The sequence below is a fragment of the Eublepharis macularius genome, chromosome 11 (assembly GCF_028583425.1).
Source record: "Eublepharis macularius isolate TG4126 chromosome 11, MPM_Emac_v1.0, whole genome shotgun sequence".
Classification (NCBI taxonomy): domain Eukaryota; kingdom Metazoa; phylum Chordata; class Lepidosauria; order Squamata; family Eublepharidae; genus Eublepharis; species Eublepharis macularius.
In genome coordinates this window covers 6,329,834-6,349,652 of record NC_072800.1, presented here as the reverse complement: position 1 = coordinate 6,349,652, position 19,819 = coordinate 6,329,834, and the positions used below count along the sequence as shown (strand labels likewise).

General features: G+C 43.2%; 1 protein-coding gene and 1 pseudogene across 1 annotated transcript in view; one reads left to right on the top strand and one right to left on the bottom strand.

Moving 5' to 3' along the window:
* Positions 1-19,819, bottom strand: part of FHOD3 (formin homology 2 domain containing 3) — a 472,076-nt gene that overhangs the window by 199,476 nt on the left and 252,781 nt on the right.
* LOC129337429 (cytochrome c oxidase subunit 6C-like) lies at positions 5,751-6,120 on the top strand (annotated as a pseudogene).

Sequence of the window (19,819 nt, the reverse complement as noted above, 5' to 3'; positions counted from 1 at the left end):
CATTTATTAGAAGTATTCAAATTCCCTAGCGCAATCTTCTTTGGTGTCATGTACCAACGATAGATCATTTTGTAAATGTTCTCTTTGATATTAATACATGTCGTTGTCTTCATTGTGGTTTTCCACAAGTATTCCCATGCCTCCATTGTTATTTCTTTATTAAAGTTTATAGCCCATTTCACCATTTGTGTTTTAACTATCTCATCCTCGGTATACCACTTCAACAGTACTTGGTATACCTTGGATATTCTTTTCTTATCTTCTTTAAGAAGGGTCTGCTCTAGTTCCGAATTCTCTATTCGTATACCTCCCTTTACAGAGTCCGAATTATATAAGTCTCTGATCTGTCTATACTGGAACCAATCGTAGTTAGGTGATAGTTCCTCTTGTGTCTTTATTCTAAGTTTGGATGCTTCAGTTTTAGTTATTTCTTTATACGTTAAACATTGTTGTTCATTATCAACAGCTCTCGGGTCTATCACCTCATATGGAACCACCCACAAAGGGGTTCCTTCTTGTAGATAAATTCTGTACTTCTTCCAGATTATGTATAGACTTCTCCGAACAAAGTGATGCAGGAACATCGAGTTGACCTTTACTTTGTCATGCCATAAATATGCGTGCCATCCAAATATTTTTTTATATCCCTCTAGGGCTAATAGTTTCTTGTTCTTTAATGTCATCCATTCTTTCAACCAAACTAGGCAGATTGCATCATGATAAAGTCTCAGATTGGGCAGTTGCATTCCGCCTCTTTCCTTTGCATCTTGTAAAACTTTCACTTTCACTCGAGGCTTCTTGCCTGCCCAAACAAAATCTGATATTTTCCTCTGCCATTTTTCAAATTGTTTGGAGTCTCTTGGATGATTGGTATTGTCTGTAGCAAAAACATTACTCTTGGTAACACATTCATCTTAACTGCTGCAATCCTGCCCAACCATGACAAATTCAATCTATTCCATTTAATCAAGTCTCTCTCTATCTGAGTCCATAGTTTTTCATAATTGTTTTTGAATAGATCTATGTTCTTTGCAGTTAATTCGACTCCCAAATATTTCACTTTACTTGTTACTTCACAATCCGTTGTTTCCATTAACAATTGTTGTTTCTGCTTAGTCATATTTTTGCATAATATCTTTGACTTCTTTTTGTTAATGAAGAAACCTGCCAAGTCTCCAAACTCCTTGATCTTATCTATCACTCTTGGCATGTTCTCCAATGGGTCCTCTACAATTAACATTATGTCATCCGCAAATGCTCTGACCTTGTATGAATAGTCCTTTATTTTTATTCCACGAATTTCATCATCTTGACGTATTTGTATCATCAGAATCTCCAATACTAAAATGAACAACAATGGAGATAACGGGCAACCTTGTCTTGTTCCTTTACTTATCGTCAATTTCTTGGTCAATTCATCATTCACCACGATTGCTGCAGTCTGGTCTCTATAAATTTCCTTAATTGCTCTGATGAATCTTTCTCCCAATTGTAGCTTTTCCATAGTGGCAAACATAAAGTCCCAGTTTAAATTGTCAAACGCTTTTTCAGCGTCTACAAAGAAGAAACCAACCTCTTTGTCACAACGCTTGTCATAATATTCAATAGCATTGATCACTGTCCTTAAGTTGTCTCTTATTTGTCTGTCTGGCAAAAAGCCGAAGATCTGAGCATCTCAAATGCTTTTCTGATTATGGGTAATTTTGAATTTCATTGCACACATCCCAGTTGTGGGGACAGCCTACGTGCATGCATACAGAGAGCACAGGTGATGGGCATAAATTCTCCAAGCACTCAGGAATTCATGTCCCATCTATTAGGGTCACAGGAACACTAAGGCTAAACAGAAAAACTTTTGGTACTTTTAAAAAAAGTCAACTCCTCCCCCTCAAAAAACCTAAGGTGATCTGCTAAAAGCTCTGCAATCCAATTAGTGAATGGTCAAGATATACATCACATCTTGATAGGCTAAGGATCAACAGTATAACTCATTAGGTGACCAAAAATGGCTGTGTGAACACCAAGGTGTAGTGCCAGGGTATGTCTTTTCAGATGTACCTCAGAGAGAGAGAGAGAGAGAGAGAGAGAGAGAGAGAGAGAGAGAGAGAGAGAGAGAGAGAGAGAGAGAGATTCTTCTAAATGACACATCAGGTACTGGAGGAGCAGAGAGTGATTATAGTTCAATTATGTTTGTCAGTCTTTCCTGGAATGAATCCTCAGATGCTGAGAAGGTTTTTGAACAGAGGTTACCTTGAGATGTATTTAATATGATAATCCTGAAATTTGATACTGAGTGGAAAATCGTAGCCCACACAAAAGTCTGGTATTTGCACATGGCACCTAAACATGAAGCAGGTGAAAATACTGACATGTTTAAAAAATTAAACAAAACTTAGTTGTGCACTTATTTAAAGATGCTCACTGTTACTAGCAACTAATACTGTGTTGAATTTGGGGAGGTTTAATTTTTAAGTTTTGTGTGTATACATAAGCACACATGCATATACAAAAGTTTTCATTAAGATCCTCTCTTTCATTATTTTGCACATTTATTCCATTCCAGGTAGCAACATATGTTCCCTCAGTCTGCTGGTTTTTGCCATGGGGGACCATCCTCATTGTGGAGTTATTTTAAAACTATTATTTTCTTGGAAGTCATTCCCCCTTCATGCTGATGGTGGAAGCATGAAAAAGAAGTTCAAACCAATTTGTTGGTTTCACTGCAGTTGCAAGGGTTAAGATCTTGGGAATGGGAAATGGTAGGCAGCCATAAGCAGTGAGGCAGGCAGTTCATGAGCAATTTGTGTGAACTGCAGTTCAAGGAAGATGGCGGACCTCAAAGCATCTCCGAGAGCCCAGGAAGATGGCCACATCACCCCGAAGAGAGTTCTCTCACCCAAGGTTCTGTCAGTTATCCATATAATCCTGCCAGTTGGTAAGGGAGATTTGGTAAAATGTCCAGAGCAGACGTGTGGTAAAATGGCTATTAAGGCTACTTGTGTCCATGTGAGAAACTTTACTTTCTTCTCTCTGTTCTCCACATAAAATTGTAAAGGTAGTCCCCTGCGCAAGCATCGAGTCATTACTGACCCATGGGGGGATGTCGCATCATGACATTTTCTTGGCAGACTTTTGTAACGGGGTGGTTTGTTACTGGGGTGGGCCTTCCCCAGTCTTCCACACTTTACCCCCAGGAAACTGGGTACTCATTTTACGGCCCTCGGAAGGCTGGAAGGCTGAGTCAACCTTGAGCTGGCTACCTGAACCTGGCTTCTGCCAGGATCGAACTCAGGTCATAAGCAGAGCTTGGGCTGCAGTACTGTGGCACGCCTGATAAAACCTAAGAGGAACAGAGGACCTTAAGGTACAGCACAAGTAGACAACATCTGGATGGGGAAGCTGGGATTACACTCCAGGATGGGGAAGGAGCAGCAAAGAGAAGTAGTCACAACAGAGACTCTGGAAATGTCATCAGACTGGGTGAAACACTGGAAATGGACAGAGGGAGATGATGCGGCCGACAACATCTTGGATCTCAAGAGCCACTTCTGCTCATTCAGGGGGCGTGTGCCTCAGATTCTCAACAATCCCTCCAGTAGCTGCAGCCCTTCTACCACACTGTATGCCATTTAGCAGTAGAAAAGAGCAAGAGTCCAGTAGCACCTATAAAACTAACAAAATTTGTGGTAGGGTATGAGCTTTCATGAGTGACAGCTCACTTCTTCAGATACTGCTCGAACGTGAATCCATCTGTCCTTATATGTGATTTATGCCATCACATGTCAGTAATGCCCTTCCAGTCCCTTCGACAAAGAATTAATGGACATAAGTCTGACATCAGAAACCACAACATTAAAAAACCAGTGAGGGAACATTTTAACCTTCCAGAATGTTCAGTGGCTGACCTAAAAGCAGCAGTTATCCTGCAGAGGAATTTCAATGGGAGATTAAAAGGAGTGACGGCTGAATTGCAACTGATAAGCTCAAGACAATGAATCTACCTGGACTGAATCAAGACCTAGATTTCCTGTCTCATTACCAATGCTGACTTCTCCACACCTACTACCTCTCTGCATATCCCACCTAAATCCAATCCTGCTTGCTATTGCCATTCACCAGCTATTGACAATTACCTGCTATTGTCATTTGGCATCTGAAATCACTCCACTCTCCAAGATATAAGGACAGATGGACTCACATTCTAGCTGTTTCTGAAGAAGTGAGCTGTGACCCATGAAAGCTCATACTCTACCACAAATTTTGTAAGTCTTATAAGTGCTACTGGACTCCTGTTTTTTTCTATTGCTAAAATCAGACTAACATGGCTGCCCAACTTGATCTATCTGTATGCCATTTGTAAACTTCTCCTGAACTGTCAAAGTGACTTTCCAAGGTTTAACAATGGAATGCAAGAAGATGAAAAGCCACACGCAAAATGCCACTTGTGGTTCTTTAGACTCATGACATTGTCTTTTGATACCAAAAATGCTGATGAATGGACACCTCTTTAGAAACTCTGATAGATCCTGTTGCTTAATTAGGACCCCTGCTAGTTTATGTTAAGTTGCTGGTGGAATCTAACACAGGCTGGGCAGCAAAGGTCAAATATGTGGCATCAGTTAGCAGTAAAAACGGTACTAATATGGAAAAAAAACTAGTCACAGATCAGATTAACAAATGTTGCTCTCAGACCAGGGTTCAAATCCCCAGTAAGCCAAAAAGGGTCACTGCACAGCCGACTAGTCAGCCAGCCTAATTTCCAAAGCAAATAAAATATCCTCTCTTTAAAAGTTTGGTAAGAATAAGTAGGGATTACCCGGAAGAGATGGTGTCCAAGTTCCTTGATGAAAAATTCATAAACAAATAGCAAACCCTTTTCCTTTTAAGCAGCGCAGAGTGAAAGGGGTTGCGAGTAGCATTCAAACTCATAAAGTCACAGCCCGGTGTCACAAATCTCCTGAGAGGCATGCCAAGGATTTAACCTCTCAAAGATCATTATAGCTTTAAGCCCTCTCTCAAGATAAACATAAGTTAATCCTGACTTTGAAGGTATGAAGAGAGGAACATGATGCACCAAATCAACCAAATCTTAAAAGACGAAGAAAATTATTTTCCACAGCTGCCCCCCGTTTGAGCCTATTGAGATGCTGCAAAGAAAGGAATTGCAGATGTCTGCTCCCTTTTATCAATCACTATCAATTATGCGTGGCACACTAGCCTGGAATTCCAACTTCTTTTCAAATCAGCCAGTCTACTAAGCCCCTTCCGCCCTTTAAGGTGGTGCTCATCTTGAAAACACAGGGAAAGTTACATATGTGCTTAAAAAATATGTTGCTCAAAACATTTCTTGTAACATTAAAAGCAAAGACAAAAAACTAACAAGTCAGGGAAGAAACTCCTAGCATAGCTCTTGCCCTCAGTCTAATTGGTGCCATCCCAAAAGGGCTGGAAGATGGATTTTGCTGATGGACTTTGCCAATGAGCAGAGCTGGGCGTTCTTCTCTCAGGCAAACTGTAAATCTTCACACAATGCCATCAATGGGCAGGAAAACACAGTAACAGGATATAGCGTAATGGCAAGATAAGGAGTTACTTCCAAGGAGTTTAGAATCTGAAATCAGGCACAATAGAAGGCTACAGAATGAGACAGGACGAAGTGTAGAGGAACATACATTGGATAGTATCCTGAGAAATCTGCTCTGTTAGCAAAGGTGCTTTCCTCTGATGGATGGTGCCTACACCACTGGGAAATGAACTTTGAGCATCCTGCAACGGACAAGACCTCTTCTGCTGTACGGTGCCCCAACATGGAGCCCATTGGTGCCATGGTGCCTGCAGATACCTCCCCAGGCACTCAACACTTACTCCGTGAGGGGAAGTCATCAACCTTGACATCTGCTTTGTTGGCCAAACCACCGATGAGAGGCCTCTTGGCCAGCCGTCTGAGAAAACACATCGTAATAGCGTTTATTTTTTTCCTTGGGATGTGCATCTTTGTACAAGTTTGAGGTGACTGAGCCCAGGAAGCGAGCATAAGCAGAGTTCTATGAGAGCTATGATGCCATGAAGGAGTCTGAGGCCATGGGAGAGGCAGGTGTGCTTGAAAGTGTACCACCCTAAGGATCATAGCCAGCATCTCCAGGTCCTCTTCTTCAGCAACCTGAAACTGAGCACTGCTGTTTCTGCGAACTAAACCTTTGGGCCACTTCAGTGTTGGTCATACTACAGTCTTGCTCATTAAATGAAGTACTTGAAAAAAAATGTACTTCAAGGAAGTAGGAAGGGCCATTGTGAAGGCAATCCAGTAAACGGCTGCCTTCATAGAAAGAAAGGGGCTTTCCACCTGGACCCTCCACATCTCTCATTGGAGAAGGATCCAAGACCCTGTAAACAGACCCGGCAGATCAGCTGTGAGGTGATGGGGGCTAGGGAGCAATGGAGCATCCCTTTCCCCTCTTGGTAATCTTCTCTCTGTTTTATCCCCCTTTTCTCCAGTGATCTTCATCTTTTCTGTGTGTGTGTGTGTTTATATTCCCCACTCCCCTTCCTCAGGTGTGCATGGGTGCTTTGCTCCACTCCTGTGGCACCCATTTTTTGCTTGGCTCCGCCTCATGCCAGTCATTTCATGGTTGCACCCACCACCCTGCTTTAAAATTTCAAAGGTGCCCACGGACTTGGGGGAACAACCTCTACTAGCAGAATGCTTCCTAGCACTCATTTCCATCACAGGGTACTTAGGCTTCGTTTTAGGAGGGAATGAAGTCTAAGGGAGGGGATGGACAGAGGGCTAAGATGGTCAGAGAGAGATGAAGAGTGTGACCCAGGATTGTGAGAGAGTCAATGGCAGTGGGAGAAACAAGGTTTTTTGACTCCTCTGTAACTAAGACTTTATACGTAGGGGAAGGTGCAACAGAAGCACCTGGGACATCATAACAAACTGCAGTTAATACAAACCAGGGACAAACCTTAGTTTAGAATCACAGAATGTAGCATACAAACATTACAGTAAACCACATTAATCAAGCCACTGACACAACTGAACAACACCTAAGAAGTTAAGACATTATATACAGCAAGCTGAAACTGTTGGGCATGTTTTACTGCACTGATCTTTTAATGCCGATCTTAGACACACTTTTTAAAAATTTATTTTATTTATTTTATTTGATTTATACCCCGCCCTCCCCACAAATGGGGTCAGGGCGGTTATCCTCCCCCAAATCTCTGGCAGATCAGAGGAATCGTATTCTTCTCTTGTACCATGAGCTTTGGATAGAGTTGTCAGATTTTGTACAGCTAGTAGACTCTATCATAATTCTCTATTAATGTAATGAATGTTTGCTATTTTTATATAATCTCTGTAATGGTTTTTATGTAAATATTCTGATACTGTATGTATTTTTGTCTATGATTAGAGTTTCCAGGTCCTCTTACCAGCCCAGTGGGGGTGGAGGTGGCACTTACCTTTGGAGTCTTCTCCTGGAAAGGCACCATGACGTCACTTCTGGGAGTGATGTCATCGCACAGGCCCTGGGAGTGTTTCCGGGCTTCACACTGGGTCAATTTGGGCTGCCAAATGGGCCAAATCTGCTTGGTGTGAAGCCTGGGAGTACTCCTGGGGCCTGCGTGATGACATCACTCCTGAGAATGACATCATCAAGCTGCGCTGGGAGGGAGCTCCAGGAGGCCCATTCCCACGCCTTTCTCCCCACCAGCCAGGTGAGTGGTGGCAGGGGGAGGAAGCTGGGATCCCCCACCCCCACCCCCACCGGCTGACTGGCAATCCTATCTATGATGGTAATCAATAATTCATTCTTTTGTATTTATTTTGTTTCTTTGAAGGCTATGCAACACCAAGAATAAGCATGTAGGGATCACAGAATTCCATGAAGCAGGGTTTCCAATTATAGTATGTTAGTAATAATAAAAGAGAGTGAAAATGAGAGCCATCGTGGTGTAGTGGTAAGAGCGTTGGACTAGGATCTGAGTAGGGTTGCTAGCCCCAGCCTGGGAAATTCCTGGAGATCTGGGAGTCATACTTGGGGAGGGTGGAGTTTGGGGAGGGGAGGGACTTCAGCAGGGAGCCACCCTCTGAAGCTGCCATTTCCTCCAGGGGAACTGATCATTGTTTCCTGGAGATCAGTTGTAATTCCAGGAAATCTCCAGGCCTGTCCTGGAAGTTAGCAACTCTAGATCTGGGAGACCCAGGTTCCAATCCTGACGTTGCCATGGAAGATTGCTGGGTTAACCATACACCCTCTGCCTAACCTACTCCCACTGGGTTGCTGTGAGGCGAAGTCGAAAATGAAGTAAGCCACGAGAAAAGAGGGATATAAATTAATAAATAAAAACTCTTCATTATTTTAAAAAGGTCTTTTCAGTTTAAAAAATCTGATCTAAAAGAGTACTGGGATGGTACTTGGCTCACTTCCCAGAACAGTGAGTTCAACAAGAGCTTTGCCTATTCCCTCATTAATAAAATGTGTGTATGTGTTATGTGCCATCAAGTCACCTCCGACCTATAGCGACCTTATGAATGAAAGATCTCCAAAACATCCTACCATTAACAGACTTGCTAAGATCTTGCAAACTGGAGGATGTGGCAGTGGCATTCACATGGGCAGGGGAAACAACAAGCTGTCATTGGTACTCGCCTCCCACCTTTGGCTGGAGGAAGAAGAGCTGGTGTTCCAGTAAGACCTGCCCCTGAGGGGGCAAGCAGAGGTGGCTGCTGGGGCCAGAGAAAAGTGCATCTTGAAGCTGAACTCTTGTTTGCAAGGTTTGGGGGTTCATCTAGGGGGGCTGCTATGGCTCAAGGTGCGAGTTCAAGGTCTCCTGTTGCGGACTTTGAAAATAAAATATATCTGATCTGCTGCTTGGTACAAGCTTGCTTTAAAACCATGACTTGTTAAGAACAGCCTTTTGGATTACTTTGTCCAAGCAAGTATTCATTTCAACAGATGAAATGGCACGCCTCGATGAAACTTGTGCTAATCCAGGTGTAGCAGAGGTTTTTAATTCAATCAACTGTAGGAAAGCTATTCAAGCTATTTTATGCAAGCTCTCTAAAAAGAATTCAGTCTGCCCTTAGCCACCAATTCACGTTCACTTGAATCACGCTGCCAGAAAATTTTAAAGTGATGGATTTGTTAATACTGCTTCTTGTTCTTGAGTGATTAGGGAGAACAGAAATGTTACAAAGCAAATTCGAGGAGAAGATGCCAACGTGGTTGCAAAAACTACAGTTTATAATCAAAATTATATGCAAAATTGTGATTTATTTAAACAAAGAACCACTATTTTTGACCTTCAAAACTAGAGGAGAGCCAGCGTGGTGTAGTAGTTAAGAGTACCAAACTGGGATCTGGGAGACAGATTCATATCTTCACTCTGCTTTGGAAGCTTTCTGGGTGCACAAACTCTAAGCCCAACCTACCTCACAGGGATGTTGTGAGGATACAGTGGATGAGAGGAGAATGATATAAGTTGCTTTGGATCCTCATTGGGGAAAATGGTAGCGTCCTGCTTTTTGTTCCCAGCATCAAAGAAACAGAGCTTTCAATTAGCCATGATCACAGAACAGCCAAGATCTTGTCTCTTTAATAGAGTCAAAGCTAGCCACTCTGTTAAAGTTGAAGACATTTACATCAAATGTTGGCTATTGAAAACTCACACTTACAAACAGTAGTTGGCATGTCCTCCCTCCATCAGGCTTCCCTGAACATTCACTGCAAGCAATGACAAACCGCGGAAACAATCAAGTATTTAAAGTGCACCATGCAATAATATCCGCTTACGTCTTTCTTTCATTAAAGAACCATAGGCTCACCATCCACACCTTCTAAAGTGCACAGTGCAACTCACATAACAATTTACAATTCCAAAAATTCATAGGCAATCACAATATCAATTTCATATATAATCTTGCTTTGAAAGTCCAATGTTAGTAGAGTCCCAATGAAGATGCTTGACGCACCACTTCTTCTTTTATATTTCGTGTCAAAGGCTGGGAATACTCAGTCTTTATGTAATAGTCTTTTAATTCTTTCCCAAGCAAATACCCACAAGCAGAAGTGGCTCACGTGGATGCTGTCTCTCGGGCGGGGGAGCCGCCAGGACTCCCAGTCTCCAAGCAGGAGGAGAATTCACAGCCATCCAGAAACCCTCAACAGGACGCCAGCACCTCTCTTGTTTCGTGCTTCCTTTGTCAAGAGGGTTCTTTTAGCATTTATCTCCTTAAGCAATAATGATATACATACATAGCAATAAATATCTTCAGACTAACTGAAACGGTGTGTTAAAGAATTGATCCATTTCACATACTCACAGCTCCAAGTACTCCATATCTCTTATGACTAGTCACTTCTCTTAATCCATCTGGAATCGTAGTTACTAGAGGATCACATGTCATTCCAGTTTATAACAAATGCTGACAAAGCGGGAGGAACCCCTCAAACTATTTAAAGGTAAAGGATCATGACCTAGGGTTGTCAAGCCACATAAATACCCAAACTGTTCCTGAACCACGAAGGCAAAGAGATCTAGCAACCACAAACAGACCTCCTACTCTTACAGGTAACTCGACCAATCTAAAGTTTGATTCAACCCATTTGGGTGTACTGTGTCCAACTGAAAAATCCAAAATGCTTCCCTCCTTAACAGTTGCTGTTTTAAGTTGGAGGATACTGTATCTCTAATTACTTGCAGGATGGTGAAGCGAAATTCCCTGGGATCTTTATGCATTTCCCAAAAATGCTGTACCAACGGTGCTTCCAGTACCCTATTCCGTAATTTTCCCACAGCTTCTGTGCTGGAGAGTTATTTACAACTGCAGGCTCATAGAGTATATTCATCTCCTTGGGTGTCTGATAGATCAGGAAACAAATTTCCTGGAGCAAGCGATGGGCACGGCCCTTGGACGTTTCCCACTATTGTCAGTTTTCATCTTTATTGTCAGACTTTCACTTTTGCAGCATTTGAGGAAATGAGACTTTCCCGTGTGGGTGGGGGGGGGACCATTTCCCAAGGCGCAGACTGCACCTCCTTACTCGTGCAAATACTGGTTTATCACTAGCACAGATGCCTTGTTTGCATTTCAGTGTTCCAGTCACTCAAAATGTCCATGGCCTTTTCACATTTTGGAAACCACAACATACTTGCTCAAGGTAATACCTGAAACAAAAAATGTGGCTTTTGGAGGAGGGAACCCCCTGAAAGCACCTAACAGCTCATGGTTGCCTGTTGTTCACAGAAATTTGTCCCTCACTTGCCTCTGGTGCCCAGTAACGATTATGTTTAAACATGTTTCCTCCCTCCCCAGTAATTCTAGCCAGTCACAGATCCTTTGGGTAGAGATGGGCACGAAAAGCAATACGAACTAAAAAAAGCCACGAACAACCCAATCAGCTGTTCATGATCAAGCTGTTCGAGAGGCCCCATTCTAAACAAACAGGTGGTCATTGCAAGCCTCGTTCGTTCGTTGCTGTTCGTCAAGCCAGACAATTTGGCATCTGCAATCAATTCCCTTGGCAACCAGAGGCAGGGACTGCCTGAACTCTGTCTGAACTCTTGCTGTTGCCCTGGAAACCCCAATCTAAGCCCAATTTAGCTTGGTAGGCAAATCTTCCTTTCAAGTGTGGAGCTCCAAATTTGTTACAAGGAAGCAAAGAGCAGGGGGGAGGGGGCTCCCAGCTCTGGTTTTGCAGACAGTGAGGGAGAGACAGTTACTGTTGGCATTTTGAGAGAGAGACAGGGAGAGTGCGTTGGAGCTTGAATTTTCTTTGTGTGTGGTGGGATAGGGATTTACCTCTTCAAGTTCTAGGGCTGCTGCCAGGCTCTGGGCCAAGCTATTATTTATTACTGGTACCTTTCCTGCTGCCTGCTCAGGTAAGGTTTCTGGGAGCGGTGCGGTAGGGACCTACCCCTTCAAGTTCCAGGGCTGCTGCCAGGCTCTGGGGCCAAGCTATTATTTATTACTGGTACATTTCCTGCTGTCTGCTCAGGTAGGGCTTCTGGGAGTGGCGCAGTAGGGATCTTGATGGCTGGAGGAGAGCCTGCTGGCCCCTACAAACAACGAACAACAAACATGTTCATGAACAGGTCATGTTCATCAATGTTCGTTGTTCGTGGATGGCAATTAACAATGAATACCATGTTCGGGTGTTTTTTCCGTTCGTGCCCATGTCTACCTTTGGGGAAACACGATGGCAGTCTTCTGAAGCAACAAGGCTGGCCCTGAGCAATGTTTCACTGTGTAGCTCTTGGTCTTAGCTGGCACCTTTGCCAGCCAGACAGTTCACTGCTCTCTATGTTTGGACGCATTATCAGAGCATTCCCTTTGTTTAGAGTTCTTTCAAACGGACAATTGCGCCTTGGACTGTGGAGGTTTTCCCTATGCTCTTTGTAATCCCTTCACCCCCGTGACTAGATCTGTATGTGCAAGAGAGCTAAGATCAACAATAAATTGTGTTGCAATAATTTACATGTTAAACTTTTCCAAAAGTGATAAAAATGGTAACACATCACTCCTCACATTATCAAAATAATCTAAAAGTAATGCTACTCAATAATTAAGTATATAAATGCACGGAAGGCTTGCAAGAGACAGTTGGATTGCCAATAAATCCCCAAGAATTCTCTTCCCAAATATGCAGAGGTGAAATCTATTTGTTCCTGAATTCTATGGAAACTACCACATTCATTAGATGACATGGATAAAATTAACGAAATAAACAAACTAAAGAAATATTTTTCAAGATCGTTCCCAAACATTTAAATTGCTGGATGAGATGTCTGGCTAGACTACTGGCCAAACAAACACAAGCAGCCGTAAAAAGTAACTAAATCACATGTCAGTTAGTTTTCATGGCTTATTGTGTTTGTTTAGCTTTGTTCCGTGATGCTCTCTTTTGTGTATGCTAGACTACTGGCCAGGCATGTACTGCATACATAGAATCATAGAATGATAGAATCATAGAGTTGGAAGGGGCCATACAGACCATCTAGTCCAAACCCCTGCCCAGTGCAGGATCACTTTTATTACCTGGTATGGTGACCTAAGTCATCCGTCACTGTGTTCAGGGAAGGTTGATAGGAAATCCCAAAATGGGAAGAAGGGTGACTTTGGCTGCTACCACCAGCAGGTGTTTTGGGAAAGGTGCTGTTGTGCTTATATTGAGACATAGCTTTGATGACAAGCAGAAGCATACCTAATGTTTCCTTCCTTCCTTAAGGCAGTGGTGGTGGTGGTGGTGGTGGTGGTGGGGGTGGACTGAATGAACCCAAAGAAACATAACGTAAAAGAAAAAGGAGTTTATGTAGAGACAAAAGTAGAAGGCATAGGTGGATTTTGGAAAGAGTTCTGTTCCAATCAGCCTGAGGAGTCAATTGACCCCAGCAAAACAGAAAGGCAAAGAGAAAGAAAAACCTAACAATATCAGACTAACTAAGCATATCCCCCTGCCTAATCTAAAATACCATGTGGCTGATGGTGTAAACACCAATGCCAGTCTTCAGCTGCCCTCCTCACAACATTCTTTCTTAGCTGTGGTAGCTGACATTTTAACATTTTGATCATCATTCTCCACCCTTTTCACAGACTGGGGACCCACAATCTATAACATGGAAGATGGGTTTCCCTGTGTGTGTGTCTTTCTCCATCTCCCTCTGCTTCTTCCACACTCTGTCTTTCTTTCTCTGTCTCCTTAATTTTTTAAAAAGAAAACTGTACTGGTCCCTCTGATACAGCCCAACCTTAGGCTAGGGTGCTGCCCAGTTCTGTCTCCTGGTTAAAATTCTGGATGAAGGATAAAGAAGAGAAACTATTAATATACCACTAGGGGGCAGGAGATCTGCATTGACTCTGTGCTTGTAGTTTTAGGACATTGTTCACAAGAAGAAATTTCACAGGACCACGCTCTCCACGGACCCTTAGATTAATCTCGGGAACAGGAACAGATCCCGGCTGTAACATGAACACAAAATCAAGCTCACTATTCTATTCTACGCTCAGTTTGATCATCATTAAACTGTACAGTACAAATACAACTCTGGAACAAGATGGGGACAAATTATATGGTGAGAGCTCTTTCCATTTTGCCATGGAAGTTGCTCTGGGGCTCTAATCAGCAACGTCTGTCCCTGCATGGCCATTCTGAAAGGGGAGGGTTGTTAGGGGCCCGGGGACCCCAAAGGGGTTACTTGCAAGTACCGTGTCAAAAGCCACTATTCATAGTTCTTGCCTTCAGCCTGGCAACTGCCATCTATACGTGGGGACTGCCATCTATACAGGGGACCAGAATTGACTCCGGGGCTCCAGATGCTGATATCTAGTCTATGGTTAATTGAGAACCTTGAAATAATGCCTTTCACTAACTGCAAGTTAAAGAAACACACATGTAATTTATTTCAAACATTGCTATCTTGCCTATGTCTTCACTCGAAGCAGTTTACAATGTGGAGAATTAAATCAATCATACAACACAACAGCAACAATAATGTAGAAAAACAAAAAAAGACCACTATCTCTAAAAAGCACAAAATACAAACCTGGGCCTTCAGTTCTATTAAGAACATTTTAATTTAAACCACATCTGCTTGCAACAAATCAGAGAAAGAACAAGAGCTCAAAATTTTAGCAAAAAGTGCACTGACCTAACATGGCTTTACATAGCCTGTAGTAACTAACTAGTCAAGGCAAGGTGGTCTTTACACCTCCTCTGGAAGATAGTTTCCAAAGCAGGGTTTCCCACCCAAAAATATTGAGGATCTTACGGAGGCCCGACGTATGTCACTAAAAGTAGGTACCTTTACAAGGCAGTTAGGGGCTGACCTAAGATGGCAAGGGGGTGGTAGTGTTTTAAGTTTGTAAGTCCCAGGTCATCAAGGCTTTAAAATGTTTAAAACTGGGGCCTTGAATTGCACCCAGAAACACATAGACATGCAGTGCAACTGTTGTAAAACTGCACAACGGCCAGTGTTAGTCCTAATGCAAACCATTGCGTTTTGCACAGCCTTTGCACAAGGAATTGTTATCTTCCAAGGTGTCCTCAGGCAAAGCTCATTACAGTGGTCCAATCTGGAAGACGCAGCAGCGTATATCAGTGTTGGTAGGTCAGCAGAGTCGAAGAGGGAAACAAGTTTCTGAATTGGATAAAAAAAAAGAAACCCCTCCTGCTTATGTTTCAAAAAAGAACAGACGGGTCCAGCGGTGCCCCGAAATTGTTCACTTGATCTAACAAAGTCAAATTGACTTCGTCCCAACATCACATCTCTATCTGATTTTTCAAGATCATCTGCAGCTAACTTCTGAATCCTGCTAAAACCCAGGTCCACAGCAGCAAATTCACATTAGGAAATCAGTAATCCTGGATTCAAGGAATGGTTTCGACTCTTGTACAACTGGCTGCTGGGCTACACACATCAAAGGAAACTCCCGTTTTCTCTGCTCTGACGCACAAAACACGACTCCATTCAATTCCCATTCAGCAACCTGCCTGAGCAATTTTTTTGCCTCTTATGCTAAGGAAATCTGTGTTTGGTTATTAAGTACAATCCTGCGGGACCAGAGGGCAAGGAGAAAAGGACCATGGGCACTGACCGGCTGCTGAGCTTTCAGGATGTGACCTCTTGGAGCCCAAGCCAAGCCACTTCTTAATAGAGCTCAATAAAGGATTTCTAAACTGCTAGCATCGTTAATAGCTGTCTCCCCTGTAACAGGAATGAACATAAATGACTGAAGTAAAGCAGAGGGTTTTTGAACATGTTTAGCTTGAATTGTCATTCTTTGGTTTTCTAATTGTATGTATCTTGTACACAACCAAATGTCTTTTGACAATACAAAACTTCTGGAATATCATTCTGGAGATGGCTTCCACAAATGTCAGAGGTAGAAACAAACCTTTCAAGGTATTAAGTGCCTACAGAACAATTACGCGATTATATTGAAGTGTTTTAATGATTATGCCGCCTGTTTTATATGTCTACTGTGATCCGCACTGAGCCTGGTTTTCACGGAAAGTAGAATACAAATGTAATAAAATAAAATAAAAATAAATGGAAACTAGTCATCATGGGTGGGAACCAACCAACCTCATTTGATCTCCCTCATTCATCAGGCAGCTGAAGCTCAAAGCCACAACCTATGTTCCCCACCCCACAGCTCCCATAACTACTACTTCAAACAAACATGTGCCTTTTCTTCTCCATAAGAAATCTAAGCCCTTTAAAGACGTTTTGAATCCACATCAGGGTTTTCATCATTCCCAACACATGTGCAACAAATCTGCATGGTTGAATTGGGGTTTGGGGCATTAAATGTTAATACCTTACATCACCACTGATCATAGCTCTGCCTTGCATGTATAAGGTTTCTACAAGCAAAACTCCCTCTATCGAGAATCAGGTTTACCAATCACATATTTCTAAGATTAAGGGGGAATGAATGCCCTTCCAGCTTATTTACTCACACATGTCACACGGACAGCATCGGTGTGCTGGTGTTTATATCAAAGCAACAGAACTCCCACAGGATTCAAAATATCTTTAAATGCCCCCAGGGTCTGCTGAAGTGGACAATGCAGTTCTATGCTCACCACCAGTTAAGGATGTACTTTTTTCATATTCTATTTCCTCATTTTTCACAGGGTCTGCATAGCACCAAGTGTCACATTTCATGGGAATTGCACCAGCAGAAAATTACAGACAAAGACAGGAGGCAATCTGAAACGTCTTGTGCCTGTCAGGTTCCAAAACAGGGGGAACCCGTAATCTCATGCTATTATTATTTCTAAATTCCACAGAGACGTCTGAGAACTGTAGAGCAGCAGACATAACATTAAAGGAAGGGAATGACATTTTCATATCCTGTGATGGACAGAGGGAAGCTCTGTTTATTTGCAGCTTTGTAAATTATTATGTGGAGGTTAAACTTACAAACTTCACAACAATTTTAAGGCCAATTCCCATGTCAGGCTGTAAAGAACTTATACACACCCATTACAGATCACTAGAGTAGGCATGAAAATGAAACTGTACTTGCCAGTAACTGGTGAAAGGCAGAATTACAAAGCGTCTCAATTGTCCTGTCAGACTGCTTTGCTAAGAGATTTTCTGGTCCCATTCTTATACACAAGTTTTAATGAAATATTCAAGGTGGTGAACACATTTTATCTGATGGTATATCATCTGCTACTTCCTTTTCTTCCTACTTTTATTCAGATTTTAAGGAACTGACAGTAGAGTAGGGGTTTGAAACTTTGTGTGTGTGTGTTTTGCATTCATTTTCATTTCAAAAGTTTCATTTCTGTTATTCTTGATATTGCACCACTCAGTTCTGCTAACTGCAAATGCTTCTGTTCCCACCGGCATGCAACTGCAATTCTCAGCTGACATACTATGAGTCTGGCCGCTGTAGTGGGGGAAGTCAGGGGCAACAGATCACGAACTTACGGCAGCTCCATTTTATTCCAACTGTGGGTGGGTGGCACAGGGAGTTAATCCAATGGCCAGGGTCCATAGATCCAACCTTGTGGTGCAGGGTGGATTGACGTTAAGGTTGCCAGCTCTTGGTAGGGAAATTTAGAGATTTTGAGAGTGGGGTCTGGGGAGGGTGGGGCTTGGGGAGGGGAGGGGCCTCAATGGGGTATAACGCCATTCAGTCCACCCTCTAAAGCAACCATTTCCTCCAGGGGAACTGATCTCTGTAGTCTGGAGATTAGTTATAATTCTGGAAGATCTCCAGCCACCACCTGGAAGCTGGCAACCCTTGCTGACTTCAGTCCTGAATTCTGTACTTTTTTCTTTCCTGGTGGTGGTGGAGAGTGTCCTCAAGTCATAGCTTACTTATGGTGACCCCTGGTGGGGTTTGCATGGCAAGAGACTAACAGAAGTGGTTTGCCATTGCCTGCCTGTGCAGCCCTGGTCTTCCTTGGAAGTCTCCCATCCAATTATTAACCAAGGCTGACCCTCCTTAGCTTCTGAGATCTGACGAGACCAAGCTCACCTGGGCTATCCAGGTCAGGGCTTTTCTTTCCTAGGATTACTGTATTGTGCCACAGTGCAAATATTTTTGAAGCAAGATCAATTATACCTGAATGGTTACGGGATTTTAAAGATATTGCTTAAGAACATAGGAAGTACCTTACAGAATCAGACCAAGGTCCATCTACTCGAGCATTTGCTCAGCTCTTGCAACCAGCAGCAGCCAACTGATGGACCCTATTCTGCTCTCCATTGGTGCACTGCTAACTGTGCCTTCAGTAGAGTCTTCAAGACAAATGCTAAAATTCCTTTCTATTCTTTACTCCTAGAGATTTCCTCTTTTGCCATTTGGTCTCTTCTGACAACGCTGAAGGGCTTGTTTGAAACCCCAAAGAGGAAAATAAACCAGATGGCATTCTACTGAACATCCACAGCCTTGAATTGTTTCAGGAATCTGATTTCCCAGAATGTACAGGCATTTGTTCTAAAAATGGTGCCCAGGTTACTTCACATGCCATTTGTTTTATAAATAGCCATCAACAGCCAGCAGCACGAGTGCAGAATTTCTAAGTAAACTAGGCTGCTGATGCTGAGATGGTCTGCACTTGCACAGAATATAGAAGAGGAGTTTTCAATTCTGTCCAACAGTTGCTGATACTTTTTGGAAGTCAACAATATTTCATGAGAGACGACATACAACCTTCATTGCCCCTTAAGAAACTTGGGCTATGACAGGGCGTGGGGCAGCCATAAGGCCATAAGGCTCCCCGTCCCTGTGCAATTTGTGGATATGCCCTTCAGAGCAGGTTTCACAAAACACAACACAAGGAGAGAGGGGGAGGGAGGGAGACTGTTCAAAAACGCCTTCAGAAATTTCACTGAATGCACCTCGGGGAGCTTCTTGAATTGTGCCCCACTTGTTTTGAAATGAGGTCTTGCCATCCAACCATCTATAGATCCTCACACGGTAGAGGCCTGCAGTCAACTTACTGCTGATAAATTCCAGCACATGCAACTCTTTCCACAGCTCCAAAGCAGCTGAATTGGCGGGGGTACCTCCCCCCTTCTCTGATGCTTGTTTCACTCTGTCACAGATCCCTTTCTCTTTCCTTCATCCTCTCTCCTCCCTCCCTGTCACTTATGTCTTTATTTTATTTAGGTACATTCTTCCTTTCTCATGAAGACTCAAGTTAGATTACACTGTGTAAATCAATGCAGACAACAGGATGAGACATCTAATGAACAAAATACTAGGACGAGGATTACAGAAATATGAAACAGGTATAGAATATTAGACAAGATCTGTTGTACAAGACCTGCCACACTCAAAGCTGTAAAAGGGGAGTGGGCACAACCACTGGCCTAAGGTTGCCAGGTCCCTCTTATCTCCTGCTGGGAGGTAGGGACAGCTGGCACTTACCTTGTGTTGTTCACGAGGGTCCTCTTCGTGCGTGCACAAAGTGTGCATGTGCCCCGGAGCCAATGCGATGACATCACTTCTGATAGTGATGCCATCGTGCCGGTCGCATGAGCGCTCCCGTGCTCCATACGGGGGCGATTCTGCCCGTTGGGGGCCCAAATTGGCCCCAAACGAAGTGCAAGAACATTCACATGGCTTGTGTGATGACATCACATCTGGAAGTGATGTCGCCGCGCCTGTTGGGAGCGCACACATGGCGCATGTTCCCTGGGTGCCTACCAGTGGCGGGCAACCTCGGGGAGCTTGCCACCTCCCACCCACCACCAGTGGGGTGGTGGGCAAGGTGGCAAACCGAAGCCACCGACAGAAGGAATCATTCTGTGCAACTCCTGCTCTTACATCCTGTAAACCCTTGGGGCC